The following is a 14,358-nucleotide window of genomic DNA, read 5'->3' on the forward strand; positions in this document are numbered from 1 at the left end:
CATGCTGATTTGATGAGGTTTGGTTGTTTTTGTAATCTTTGAAATAGATACGTTCAGATAAAAGATTTTACTGGGAGGAAAGAAAGCTAGAAGTTAAAGTAAAGGCTTCATTGTCCCTTGTTGCATAAAGAATGTTCTCAAAGCTTAGCATAGCAATGACCTCAATTCCCCTTTGCACATCAGTGGGGATCCAGAACTCTGCTCTGGGACTCAGCTCTTGGTTTTCTTCCTGGCCTCAGTCAATGTGTTCCTGAAGCAGCTGGCATGCTCTACCTGTGAGAAAGGTAGCTAGAGAGCTGATGTTAGTGATGGGGAGCGATACGCCCTGCCCCTCCCCCTTCCTGGGCACTGCTTGATCTGTTGGGATTGCAGGTCAAATTTTTGACCCAGGATGAGCCCGGATGTGTGTCTTTCATTATATGTCAGATTGGTTAAGCTGCCTGACACTGGCTATTTAGCAAACCTCTCCTAGGGGATGCTTTGTGCCAGGAAGTACTCCAGAGAGCCTGTCTCATCTAGAGGGGACTCACTCAGGGCAAGGAAGAGGACGGTCAGAGAGCAGACCCAGCTCCGTCAGTGTGCACTAGGAAAGGATGTGTTTAGGGATGGCCTGGAGATCAAACGACGGATCAACTGCTTGTTTAAGCCAGTTGATTATCAGCTAGGTGAGCAGACAGGACAACTAACTTCCAGGGCCTGAGGTCTTAAAACAGTGTGGCATGATAGGTTGAATTCTGCAGTGCCAGTGAGGGGAAAAGAACGGAACAGAGAAAGTGGTTCTAGTGTGGTAGGCAGGGGTGTCAGGAAGCAGGAAAAGCTGAAAATCCTCATGTAGAACTGATTATAGTGTTGCTGCCACTAGGAACTGACGTGTAATTGTTACTTACTATTTTAATTTAAATATTCTGTCAGTGATGTATATATTTCATATACATACATACATACATATATATATACATATATATATATTTGATACTGAGAAAAACTCTGAGAAGAGATGAAATTCCATTTTGATGGCAAGTGAGTATTTTTGACCACTGAGCTGTAAATACTATCCTTTTTGAACCAATTACTTATTAGCTACCCAGTAGTAGTTTTCGTAAGTCCTATGCTGGTTTGAGAGTCCAGCCTGATGGACCTGAGAGGATTCAAAGTTAACTTGTGAAGCATCTTGTAGGGAAAGTAAGACAGAGTGAAGTCTGTCTTTGAACTTGGATTCCTTCCCTAAGAAAACCCCCTATCTGTCTGAAATCTGAAGCACTTCTGGCCTCATTCATTTGGATATGAGATTCTTACTGCGTTTCACTATTACGATAGCAAAGTTGCCAGTAATATGCAGTGGGAATGGGGTTGAAGTGTCCGTTCTGGAGGCATTCATTTGAATACTTTTGCTTTGCTGCCTAGTCATTTTTCTGAACATTGCTTTTCTCAGAGCCCTGAGCATGGAATGAAGTAAAAACACTACACAGAGGGAGTTGAGCCAGAGTGAATCCTCCTATCTGATTTTCTGGACATGCCACTGACGGAGCTAGCACACTCCCGCTGCAGATCCTTGTTGGGAGGTGCTCACAGGTGCCCGTGAATAGCATTTTGGGGCTGGTGGGCAGGGGCTGTCTCAATATCCTGACAGTTCAAGAAGGCTCTTGTTTTGGTTCACACAATAATATGCACTTTGCCTGGCTATTCAAAGGGTTTACTGCTGAGAAGCACGTGGCCCTCTGCTTTGGTCAACGGCTGAGTGTTCTGGTACAAGAGGTGAGAAATGTCCTGTGATGTGCGGGGCAGCGCGGCTGAACCATGTGCGAATTATGCAACTTAAAAGAAGCCAACCACAAAGTGACAGCATTACACGGTCCTGTTTGTACCAAGTATCACGTGTAGTCGGCCAAGACCGGAAACGGAGATGGCCTAGTCTGGGAAGGAAGGATGCAGAATTCCTTAATGAGCAGAACACAGAACATTTAGGGTTTTCAAGTGGAAAATAGCTGTAGAGATGGAAGCTGGTAGTGATGCACAGTGCGATAAGTGTATTTCATCACCCAGTCATACGATTAAAATGGTTATGTTGATAAATTTCATGTTATGCATATTTTATCCAATTTTTAAAAAATGTATAATATAAAACCATGTCTCAATAAAACCTGCTGAAGCCTTAAAAGAAAAGTTGTGCCCAATATATTGCATTACATTTTACTAATGCTCAACTATCATTTTGTAAGCTAGTAGAAAATACCAGTGTGTTGATATTGACATCTTTTTATACTTGTTTCTGAAGGAGATGAATGGATCTTCTTAGCGAAAGCCAAGAGTAGATTTTTTTTTTTTTTTTTTTTTTTTTTGGCTTGAAATGAGTGCCACCTGCTCAGCAAAGCACTTGAGGAGGACTCCAATTATATATCTCACAAAGATGAGGGCTCCAAGCTGCAGGCTTCTTAGTGAACACAAGTATGTGGGGAAGCCATGTCCTGGAAAATGAGGGGTGTTGGAGCCTGTTGTCTTTCAGTGAGCTAAGACATTTTGTCCTGAACCCTACACTAAATTTATTGTAGAGATTTTTTTTAGTAGTACTGGGATAGTACAGAGGGCCAGTACTCTGCTGCTGTACATCTCCAGTTCCGTGTGTGTGTGTGTGTGTGTGTGTGTGTGTGTGTGTGTGTGTGTGTGTGTGTATGTGTGTGTATGTGTGTGCATGTGCACACATGGGCACTTGCATTTGCATGTTCATGTGTATGTAGGTGTGTATGCTTGCTGTGTGTGTTATCTTGTGAGACTGGTTCTGTCACATGACGCTCACTGATTTGACTAGATGAGCTTATACGTGCAGTTCTCTCATTGGTGTTTGGAAATGCTAGAAAGGAGGGAAAATTGCCAGTGTATAATAATGGGACTCAGAAACTTGACACCATTTTTGGCATTGTATCTGAGGGTGACTTAAACAATATTCTCAAATTTTTATTTTTCAAGCAACACAGTGAGTAATTTAATAGTTAGTCATTTAAAAACAATACTTTAAAGGTCACCCTTGAAGGTAAGGCCAGCCCATTTTGCCTTAGGTGTTTGGGGGTTCATTACTATTGTGTTGTTGTTGTTTTTTTTTTTTTAAGAAATAGTTCCTATAAGTTAATAACAGATTTACATATAAGAATTCAAGAACTACAAATCACTTTTTCTGTTGAACATCAGTATGGAAGGACTGACCTGACCATAACAAAGATACCTCTTAGTGTATTGTGGATTTAGGAAATATCAGTTTCACAGATGGAAACATTTCAAGTAAGGAGGGTTCACTGCCCTCTTCCCAGCTGACTGCTACCGTTCTAAGGCTGTTTCAGATGCTCTTGTTTATATTCATGTACATAGAATAAGAGACCCACCTAGCCACTTCTGGCCATTTGGTTGGGAATTTTCTTGCTTCTGACTCATAACCATGGGGAAAGAATATGATTATTAATTGAATAACATGCAGCTAACAGTGGGCTAGGTGTAAGATCTTGTGTTTATGTGTGATAAGCTGTGTGACTATATACGGTTTATAGGAGTATGGGGGGGGCATTTGAGGTACAGTGCTCTTCTTGTAAACGTACATTTTTTACAAGCGGATGCTTCTTTTCTTAATTTTCAGCAGGGTGTTGGGTACATACTCATCCCCCAAAGGTGTGTGATGCTGGCATGCAGCAAGTTTCATAGATTTCCCCCACCAAGTTGTTCTCTAGACATTTTAATATGGACATAACCTTTCTTCCACTGTGTGGTTTGCTAAGTGCTGTTTGTAGAGAATCCATGAATAAAAATGCTGGGCTGGGTGAATTTAATTTGAGTGTATTTAATGAAAGTTTCAGTGTACCATATATTTATGGGACTCTTTCAGCTTAGTGCAAATAAATTAATTCCCTGGAAACAGCTGCACCTGTCCCCGTGAGAGACATTGCTGTGAGGAGATGACGGTCATTTTAGCTTGAGTTTCAAACTGTCGTCATTAATTGCATAGTCCTGTTTAGGACAAGATGGAAAGTGTCCAGATTGTTCAGAAATCAATGATCCATACACAAAGGAGAGGGGGAGAGTTAGGAAAACAAACAACAAACCCCCTATTGTGGCATGCCTCCTGTGCACCCTGCAGTTTTACAGTTTGTCACAATGTCTTCAACATAAGATCAGTTTCCATTGTTGATGATGAAGCCAACTGCCCAAGGAGACTCTCAGTTCTTCAGTTACAGTAGTGGCCAGAGTGTGACCTGATTTTGCCTGCCATGGCCACGGCTGCACAGCTAACTAGCACAGAGTGGACAGAGCCCTAGGGCTCGCTTGCTAACTCACGGGCATCTAATCCTTAATATGACCCATTCAGGTGAGGATTTTATTTTCCTTGTGTTACAGACATGGAGATGGGCTTTTAGAAGGGAAATGAGTACTTAAATCAAACCATGCCCCAGAGGCAAGATTTAAATACAGGCAACCAGAATGTATAGCATTGTCCTTTGGTCATCATCTTGGCTTTTTCCCTGTGTTCCAGTTAAAGGAAGCCTTGTGCTTTCTTTTGGTTTTCCTTGCTTGCTTGTTTGTTTTGATAGTTGCTAACCTTCCACTTTTGGTAGCTTCAAAATAATACGTGGCTTTCTCAAGCTGCCACATACCCCAGTGGTTCAGCACTGAATGGATAAAATGAGACAGCTCAGGTCAGGGACACAACTGGCTGTTCTGTCTTTGGAACCCTGACTCATTCACAAACTTGCCAAGCCTCACTTCCTGGGTTCAGTCCTAGGGACCGAGATACCCAGGAAGGTTTGATGGCCTAGTGGGAGTTACAACAGTAGATGGATGATCTTACCTGAACCCTAGCAAGGCACCAGGACATGGCAGAGAGCTCAAGAGATTGAGCTTAGATAGGCCAAGGCGATACACTCAAAAGCAGGGCGAGCTGAGCTAAGGTTAAATGGGCTGAAGTCTCCAGACATGCCAGGACAGAGAGGCAATCGGACAGCAGACAGGATGTCCCCAAGATAAAGTATAAAACTCGGGTAGCTGGAAGCTTCTGTTCACAGTTCTGAGTGCCTGGGACCCAGCCATGTGAGGGACAGCCACTGACGGGGCTGTCCACGGAAGCCCTCACCCTCCATCATGCTAAGTGTGGGTGGCCATGGAAGACTAGGGAGAGGGGACTGCAGGGGGATTCCAGGACAGAGGGACCATGTGGGCACAGCATGGCGGGGTGAGCACAGAGCTACTGGGAATAGTCAGCTCCATTGAGCAGGTTGAAGCTTGGGTTTGGGAAACGTACTGTGAGGCAGTGATATGCTCTAGGAAGTATGCCTGTTAAATGCTTCATTGCTTCGTCCAGGTCTTACTACCTCATTGCTCCATCCGGGTCTCCAAGCTTTACAAGGGAGCCTATTCAAATATTATGTTGCTCAGTGGTTCGGTTACTAGAATCTGCTTGCCATGAGCCATATTACTTCTCTATGACTTCTGCTCCTCAGAATGCTCACTGTCCCTCCATTGCTCCATTTTCATGCTATTGAAATCTGGTAGTTAATTTAAATATTTCTAGGCCTCCTTTTGTCTTCGCTGCATTTCTGTTCCAGTGAAGGTACACTTAGAATGGATTTAATTTGGGGGGCACTTACAGTTTCAGAAGGAGAGCCATGACCTTCATGACAGGCAGCATGGCATCAGGCGGGTACCAGAGCAGTGTAGCTTGGAGAGTACATCTTATCTGGAAATTGGAGGCGAAGAGAGAAGGAGACAGGGCCTGGTGTGGGCTCTTGAGGCCTCAAAGCCTACCCCCACAGTGATATACCTTCTTCAAGAAGGTCACATGTCCTAACTCTTCCCCCAAACAATTCCATCAAACATTCAACTACATAGGCCTGTGCGGGGCGTTCTCGTTCAAACCACCACGTTTCTGTCTGCACATGCCTCCCTTCGTCAGCATTAGCTTGCTCATTTTTTGTTTCACGTGCCATTCTCAGGCTTTAATAGTGGAGGGCTTTTATCACTATAAAACGTCAAGAGGCTTTGGGGGAACCGTGTGAGCCTCCCCTAGGCATACTGCTACCCCACCCGTGCTAATCAGTCCGTGAAGCACAGGAGAAGTCATGATTGTTATACTGGGTATCCTACTTCAGTCAGTGCAGCTGCAGTTATTTTGGTATTTATGGTGCAGTTACAGTTGAATGATAACTTCAAGAAATAGTCTTTTCCACATACATCAATATATAACTTCAGCTGTAGAAGACATTGCAGTTTTGGTATTGTGGTGGTTTGGCTATGCTTGGCCCATGGAGTGGCATTATTTGGAGGTATGGCCTTATTGGAGGGAGAGTGTCACTGTAGGGGTGGGCTTTGAGACCTTCCTCTTATCTGCATGGAAGTCAGTCTTCTAGCAGTCTTTAGATCAAGGTGTAGAACTCTCAGCCTTTTTATACCACCCAAATTTCCCAAAATTATTTAAATCCAGTGAACTTCTTAAAACAACTTAAATCAAATCAGGAATCAGATCTATTGTAGTTGGTGTTTTACAACAAGAACAGATACCATGACCAAGGTGACTCTTTAAGGACAACATTTAATTTGGGCTGGCTTACAGGTTCAGAGGTTCAGTCCATTATGAACAAGGTGGGAGCATGACAGTGTCCAGGCAGGCATGGTGTGGGAGGAAATGAGTGTTCTATATCTTCATCCAAAGGCCTCTAGGAGAAGACTGACTTCCAGGCACATAGGATGAGGGTTTCAAAGCTTACCCCTTCAATGTCGTACTTCGTCCAACAAGGACACACCTACTCCAATAAGGCCACTCCCTGGGCCAAGCATAAAACTACCACAGGTATGGTGGTGGACTTGATGTGAGCAAGGACTTTCTTGCCTATCATTAATATCTTTTCTATCTAGTCACCAACACATGGAAGTCTTTTGGGAAATATTAGTCCCAGCATTTTAAGAAGAGTTTTCAAATTGATTCACAGTCTTCTCACATCCATTCAAGTTTTCACAGTTGGTTTTCCCACACATTTTTGGCATGTCTTATCTCCCATATTCTATCATTCATGAACTATCAAATTGTAGAAATCTATCCTCTTATAATGAAGAGATTGGTTGAGGTAAATATTATGAGACTGACCTTAGAAGGATATAGCTCATAGAAGTAGTAAAACAATGGAGTCATTTCTCTGTGAATTGAGCATGTTTTTAATTTTAGTATTCTCCATACATGTATCCACTGCTAAGATCTGGAGAGCCATCCCATGATGGGTTTTCATGTCTTACAGGTGAAGTTAGGGTCTGTTAGGGTAAATGATGGAGGAAAAAGAGCACGTTTATTGGGAAGCTGCTCTTGAGTAGGTGAGTTCACTGGCCTCAAGACCAGGGCCAGAGAAGTTCCCATGGGGAGAGGGGGAGAGGGGAAAGAGAGACAGGGCACGTGTGCAGAGAGAGAAGAGGAGAGAGAGCCTCAGGCTACCTTTAAAAACCATATCAATGAGATACAATGTATATGTAATTAATGTTTATACAGTCAAACATACTGACTTCTAGTATACAGTTCAAGAGTAGCACACATATGTGCAGGTAGCTACCATTCCATTCATGGGCTGAGTTTCTGTCATCTGACATATCTCTCATTTTACTTTGTAGTTAGTTCCTCTCCTTCTCTCATGGCAATCCTTGACCTGATGAAGTTTTGCCTTCTCCAGAGTTTTCAGTAAGTGGGACCACACATTTAGTACTTCGTATCTTGCATCTTTCTTAGGATGTAGTGATTCTCCATTCCTTTATATTGTCATTTGAATCAATCATTTTTTCCTGAGTGGTGTTTTCCACATAACATTTTGTTTATCTGTTTGCCAGCCGATGAACATCTGGGTTATTTTGGGTTTGGGACCCTGATAAATAAGGCTCCTGCAAACATTCCCGTGTCAGTCTTTTGTGGAAACTGTGTTTTTTAGTTCCTTATAACTAGAAGGAGGATTACTAAGACAAATAAATGTGTACCCTGCTTTAGAAAAAAAACTGATAAATTATTTTTCCAGTGAGCTTGTAACATTTTGAATTTTCTATAATTGCATTTTCAGATTTTTATTTAACAATTCTAGTAGCAATGTCATGGATATCATTAAGGATTTCTTGTTCTTTTAAAAATATGCTAACAATTTCTTTGTATGCTTACATGATATGTTTCTTTGTTAACAAAGTGTGAAATCTAGATCCTATTGCTTCTTCCTTAGAATGGTTATTTGACAAAGAGATTGTATAGGAGTCACGAGTTTATATGAAGAAATATAAGCCTTCATTACCTGTTGGTCTGTTCAGGGGATTGATTCCTAGATACTTGTCATTTGCTGAAGTCTGTGGATGCTCAAGTCCCTCTTATAAACAGACATTGTATTTTCATAGAACCTATAGGCATCTTCCATATACTTTTTAATCACCCCTGGCTGATTTAGAATATTGGGACAGTTAGATGCTGTATGAATAGTTGTTACATTACCTTGTTCCGGATCGATAACAGGAAGTTCTCTGTAAGTTCAGTTAAGATGAAAATGTCCCCCCAGCTACTTTCTAAGAACTGTTGGTTAAATGCAAAGATAAAAATCGATGACTACAGAGGGCTGGCTGTACTTAATTGTCTCACAGATTCAAGACTCAAGAAATAAATCCCTCCTAATGGCGGCTTTTTCTCCTGGACTATTTGCTACCTGCAGCGTGTATGCGCGGAGGGCTCTGTCCCCCGCTGTCCTGTTGGTTGATCTTCCCACTCATCCTCACATGCACCCCTCACTGACACCCATCCCCCACACAGAGACTCAGCCCTGGGGGTCTTCTGATCACTGCTTCCTCAGGCCTTTTGGATCTCATTCACCCAGCACCAGCTGACATGGAGAGTAGGGGTCTACAGGCCACTGCTGACTTCAGTGCTGGTCTGCATGAACTGAGCACGGTTCAGATTTAGAGCTTTAGAGAATGCACATTCTTAATGGTGGGTCTGACTGATACTGAGTAGTTCTCAGATGCTTGCTTTACACTTGTGTATACTTTGAGTTCGCTTGCTAGGTGGCTGTAAAATCACTCGAAACTGTACTTTAGCAAACCCTTTCATTATGTTCTGCCTAGGAACAAGAGAGAAATTGTAGTTTTGGGTTACCCAAGTCTAGAATATCCCACATTTTACTTTAGTTTCCCATGGGCCTTCAGCACATCAGCTAATATAAACAGTAGAACAAAAATGTAGATTATACTCTAGTAGCTAAGTTGCCTTGTGATATTAAGATGCCTTAAATATTCATAGCATATTTTTTGACACTAAAATAGACACAATTATAAGTTTGACAGAGCTTTGTAGAAATTAGGAATCAACTGTGATATACTGAGTACTAAATTGACATGTAGGAAGTCTGATACCCAAGGTGTGCTGTGTGGCTTTGAAATGGGCACACAACCTCTCTGGGCTTTCATCTCCTCAGTAAAGAGGTCTCAGCTGTGCACATAACTGTAAGGTCTCTGAGGCTCAGGGATACATGATGTTGGTTATTTTACTGGGATGGTTTTGAATTCACATGGCTACTCTGAAGATAAACAGACACGGAATTTCTTTAATGTTACTCCTCAACTCAGCCAAAAGTGCATAACTCTAATATTGCTAAATTATAATGGAATTTAGCTGTTTATTTTTTCTCTTCGAAAGCATGAAAGTAGGCAAGAATAAGGATAAAGATGAAAAAGAAATTTTTAAGCAAAAAATTCCTCAAAGCAAATAAACAAACAAAGCCCCCTGGTTGCAAAATAGCATAGTGCAAAAACGATTTATTTTATTTTAGACCACAACCAATTAAACTGAGCTCAGACATCATGTATATTTAAAGTGCTCTAATATAATTTTAAACCTATATGATTTTATTGATTTAAATCCCTGGGATCGCATATAAAATAGTGTTATTAAAATTCATCCACCAAGGGAACAAAGGGAAGCACAGAACCAAAGGGAAGGCTCACAGAAATTGAGTCTTCATTTCTGTTCAACCCAGTGCTAAGATCCACTCTGCTATTGCTACGCATCACTGATAATGAAACTGAAGTAGACAGTTCAGAAAGGTTTGCAGGTGACAGTTGTGGGGGGATGGATTACTCTTAGTGGTTATTAAAGTCGACATTTTCAGGCTTTCTCTGCAGTTTTTGAAGCCATATAAATCTAGGTCACAATGCGCAGGCTTACTAATATAAACTTTCTGTACAGTAGTCACCATGCCTCAGTGCAGCCACGTGGTAGCTGGGACTCTGGCAGAGACCTCAGTGGTGTGCTCCTAGACCATCATCTGGGACAATTGCAAGCAATTCCTCAAGTACTAATTGTTTTTCTATCCATGCATGGAAAGTACCTCTCAGTAAAGATGTCTGTGCAGCCGGAACTTCTGCTTCTTGCTGCCTCTCACTTTCAAACAAAGATGCAGCCCCTCTGCTGCTGTGGCATCTGACGAAGGCAGATGTGGGAGGAAGAAGAGAGTTAAAATCTCCAGCACTGAGTCTTCTTGTGAGCTGCCAGATGTCTGGATGAGCATTGCTTTCATGATTCATCCAGATATCCCCACGCGCAGTGAAAGCAGTGTCACATGGAGCCGATGTGGGGAACCACTTCCCTTAGGGAGCCTCAGGATCTCACCAGTTTTTAAAACTGCAGCATGTTGGTTAGGGCCAGCCACATGCCCAGTCAAAGCTTTTTTTTTCTTTCCTGAAAATGGCCTAACCCAAGGCCTGTTGTACAGCTGTACCATGTACAGGAGCACTTTTGTCTAAGGGCAGGTCAGTGTTGCATTTGGGGCATAGAGACAGCTGCAACAAATGCCTTGTCTTCTCCCTTCACAAGAACTGGGTTCTCAAAGTGCAAATTCCCTTTCCTTTGAGGAGTCCTGCTGTAGTGTTTTAGCAGCTCCTTCCTGCCCCACCCAGTCCCAGAGCTAAAGCCTGGTGGGTGCTCTGCTGCACAGGAGGCAAGCAAACCCCAGGGGATTCTCAGGTCACACAGCAAACCCACCCACTGCTTGATGTTGTTGTTTCCTCAAATGACTGTGAGGCCTGCTACAGTAGCTCAGTTTGACCAGGGCCTCCATCCCCTCAGAGTTTTAGGAGATGCAGAGCCTTATGATATTCGGTGACAACTGGGTTCATCTCAGTGCTCTTTGACATGCCTCTTACTGGCAGCGAGTTGTTTAGTCTTTATCCATTTCTTTTCAGAAATTCCGAGCTGGATAACAAGAACATCAGTCCGATGTTTTGAGTCTTGCATTGAAAGCTTCCAGGACTCTATGGCCTAGAGGTGAAAGTAAAGGTATCTTAAAATGTATTATTAAATTCACATAAAAATTCACCCATAAGTAAACACATTCTTTTATGTGCTGAACAGAATCTTAGTATCTTTATTTTTTTTTTTTGTAGTTTCATCTATCTTCCTCTTTCTCCTCCTCCTCCTTGCCTCCTGCCCTTCTGTTTGTTCCCTTCATTCTCTGTATTTATTCAGCACACACTTGTGGAGTCCTTTCAGAGCCCAGTGTTTGGGGCCCACGTACCTTAGTCCTCCCCCCAGGAGTCTAGCTGGCGTGGGAGAAACTGGAGGAAAACACATCTGAAAATGTCTTCCCCGATCTCGGTCCAGAGGCTTCTGGTGCTGGTCTGACTGAGCCCTACAGCTATTCAGGTACCTTCTTCCTTCGCCATCCTGCTTGGCCCCGAAATGAAGGCTCTTGTCCCCTCCGTGTCCTGACTCGGCCGTTCGCTCACAGCAGCCTTTCCCTAGTTATCTGAACCTTCTTTATGTTTGTATTTATTCCTCACACTTAGGAGTTAAGCAGAATTACTCACAGGGTCAGCAGTACTACTGCCCAGCGAGCACCCAGACAGACTTTCCCCTAGGCCTGAGACCTGACATGGTAGCTCCAAGGGGAGCATTTTTTCTATTCCTATCCTGTTTCACAGTAAAAGTACAGGTGCACCAAAGTGCTAGATAAAATCACCTCCGTCCATATATTCAAGGTCTGTGTGTAACATGAGTGCATTTCACATTTAGTCACAACAGGGATGTGTGCACGGTTTATGCTCAACTGATTGCAGGATCCAGATGCTAACACTTTTCCCCCACAGTTCTGCAAGTACTGAATGAGTTGGCATATATAAAATATGCTGTTCCACGCACAAAGTGCACACCTCGTTGTGAGAAGAAGCCCTCAGTGACCATGAAATAAGCCAATAGTGCTATCATGGTGTGTTTCTAATAGGACAAATACTTTCACTCTGAATGCTGATGAGAGCCCGGCAGTAGGAGAGAATTCGGAAGGCTACTAGGTCAGTAATCTCATTGTTGGTTCAAGAAATAATTGCCTCTTCCTTGTTCACAAAAGCTATGACTCTGATTGGCAGATAGAGTGAATAATTCTATATTCTCAAATCTTTCTGTTCTTTCCATTCCTATCTCAATACAAAGGGTAGTGTAGTCTTGAGTTTTTTAAGTTTAAAAGCAATTAAGTGTGCAACAGTATTTGTTTTCTCTTATTAGATAGTTTCTTTTTATTCTTAAAGATGAAATGCTTTGAAATATTATCACATTTATTATATGTACTTTTCTGAAACTTTAAGAAGCAAACTAACCTGAAATTGAACAATACACATACACTGTACAAAAATTAAATGCAGCTTACTTAAATTTTGGCTTTCTTTTCCATGTCCTTTGAACTGAAAACACAGTTAAATCCATCACATTAGAGAATTTCCCTAAGCAGTCATTTCATAGGATTTGCTTTGTGTGCAGTTGAAATGAATGACATTGCCTAGCAGACAAATATTGTATAGAGCTGGGGTGCAGCTCAGGTTTAGAATTTGTGCTCAGCATGCACAATTTACTAGATTCTATCCCAAGCAACACACACACACACACACACACACACACACACACACACACATTCACACACACACACATACACACACACACACACACACCGAAGGCAGAGCTTTTTAAAAAGAAAGTATAATCCTATAATCCACCGTGAGTCTCCTAAATTAGCAAGGGGTTGTGTCTGAACCTTGCTGGCAATGCTTGTCCTCCACTGTCTTTGTCTCTGTGCCAGCCTTGGACATGCACAGTGCAGACGAGAACTGAAATGGAACTGCTTCAAGCGGACGGAGCACATGAGAACCCATTTGCTAAAATCCAGAGGGCATGATGACTTTCACGTCTGCTCCCTGTGAAACAGTTAGAATGTAAAGGACTGGGAGAATGTGTGCATTTCAGTGCAGCTCCGTCTGATGCCTGGGATGCTGCCGGCTGGCACCAGTCCTGCTTCCCTCCTCCTGCAGTCTCCCTGCCTCTTCTCTCCCAACTCCCCTTCCTTGCCTGCCTGCTCCATCCTTCTGGACCTTACTGTAAGAACTCCGATGTCCCAAGATTCCTTACCTGCGGTCTGGACCTCTTGAGAAGGGAGCTGGATGAGGGTCCTACCCGAGAGCATTGTCTGTGAGCGTTGCTAGCCCCTTTCTGCCCTTGCTGCTCTGTGGCCTCTGATCCAGCAGACCTGCCTAGCCTGTGCCAGGGACAGGGTCCTGAGCCCTGTGGAGATCCCTGGTGTTGCCTCTCAGCCCCTGCTCTCTGAGGTGATTTCATTGGTGCCCTTTGCCTCATCTTTTCTTAGCTAACTTTGGAAGAAATCATTCTGCCTCTCCTCACACCAGTATTTTCTGGCAGATAGCAGTATTTGCTAATCTCCCTGCATTTTACACAGAAGGACCATGCTTTGGCATGAGTTATATGTTCTGTTTGAAATGAAGACTTGCTAACTGTAGCGATGCCACTAGATCCTGTGCTAGAAATCTAGCCCTGGATTTGCAAAGTGTCTCCTCAGCAGAGGACACTGGTCTCTTTTCATGATGACTTTTAAAGTTTATTTGCACTTTTTACTTTATTATTGTTCAGATATAGTCCAGGTATGGAGGGAGTCATATGAAGAGAATTCTGAGTGCTCTTCAGAGCACTCTAAGAAAATAAGGCAAGAGTCTTGTGACCTCAGTTTCTTCAAAACACAGAATTGTTCTTGGAATGCTTTTTCGTGCTCTGCCCAGGTGAAGTGGATAGGAGTGAGTTTACTTCAGGTTACTTGTTCTTGCTTGCTGCTGTTGTCAAATTAAATGTTCAAGTTATCCTTTATATGCTATGTTTTTGGCTTATATGCCTTGTGTATGTAATTGTATACAGCTTGAACTCATGAGAACTTTACTCATGTGATCTTTCTTAACCCTCAGAGTATACATTGTCTGGGGCTCTGAATGAAGTTGGCTATAACCTGAGGCTTTAGTCTGCCAGTTTAGTGCCTCCATTCTCTCAGATCC

At 42.7% G+C, this 14,358-nt stretch overlaps 1 protein-coding gene across 3 annotated transcripts in view; it reads left to right on the forward strand.

Annotated features, from left to right (window-relative positions):
• Fam110b (family with sequence similarity 110 member B) overlaps positions 1-14,358 on the forward strand; it is a 133,614-nt gene that overhangs the window by 23,386 nt on the left and 95,870 nt on the right. Inside the window, exon 2 of one of the 3 annotated variants that reach the window (XM_052176033.1) lies at positions 11,221-11,314. The exons of the other annotated variants lie outside the window; for them this stretch is intronic. The gene's annotated coding sequence lies outside the window, so the exon portion shown is untranslated. The remainder of the gene's footprint in view (positions 1-11,220; positions 11,315-14,358) is intronic. 3 annotated transcript variants of the gene reach the window in all.

The sequence above is a fragment of the Apodemus sylvaticus genome, chromosome 3 (genome assembly GCF_947179515.1).
Source record: "Apodemus sylvaticus chromosome 3, mApoSyl1.1, whole genome shotgun sequence".
Lineage (NCBI taxonomy): Eukaryota > Metazoa > Chordata > Mammalia > Rodentia > Muridae > Apodemus > Apodemus sylvaticus.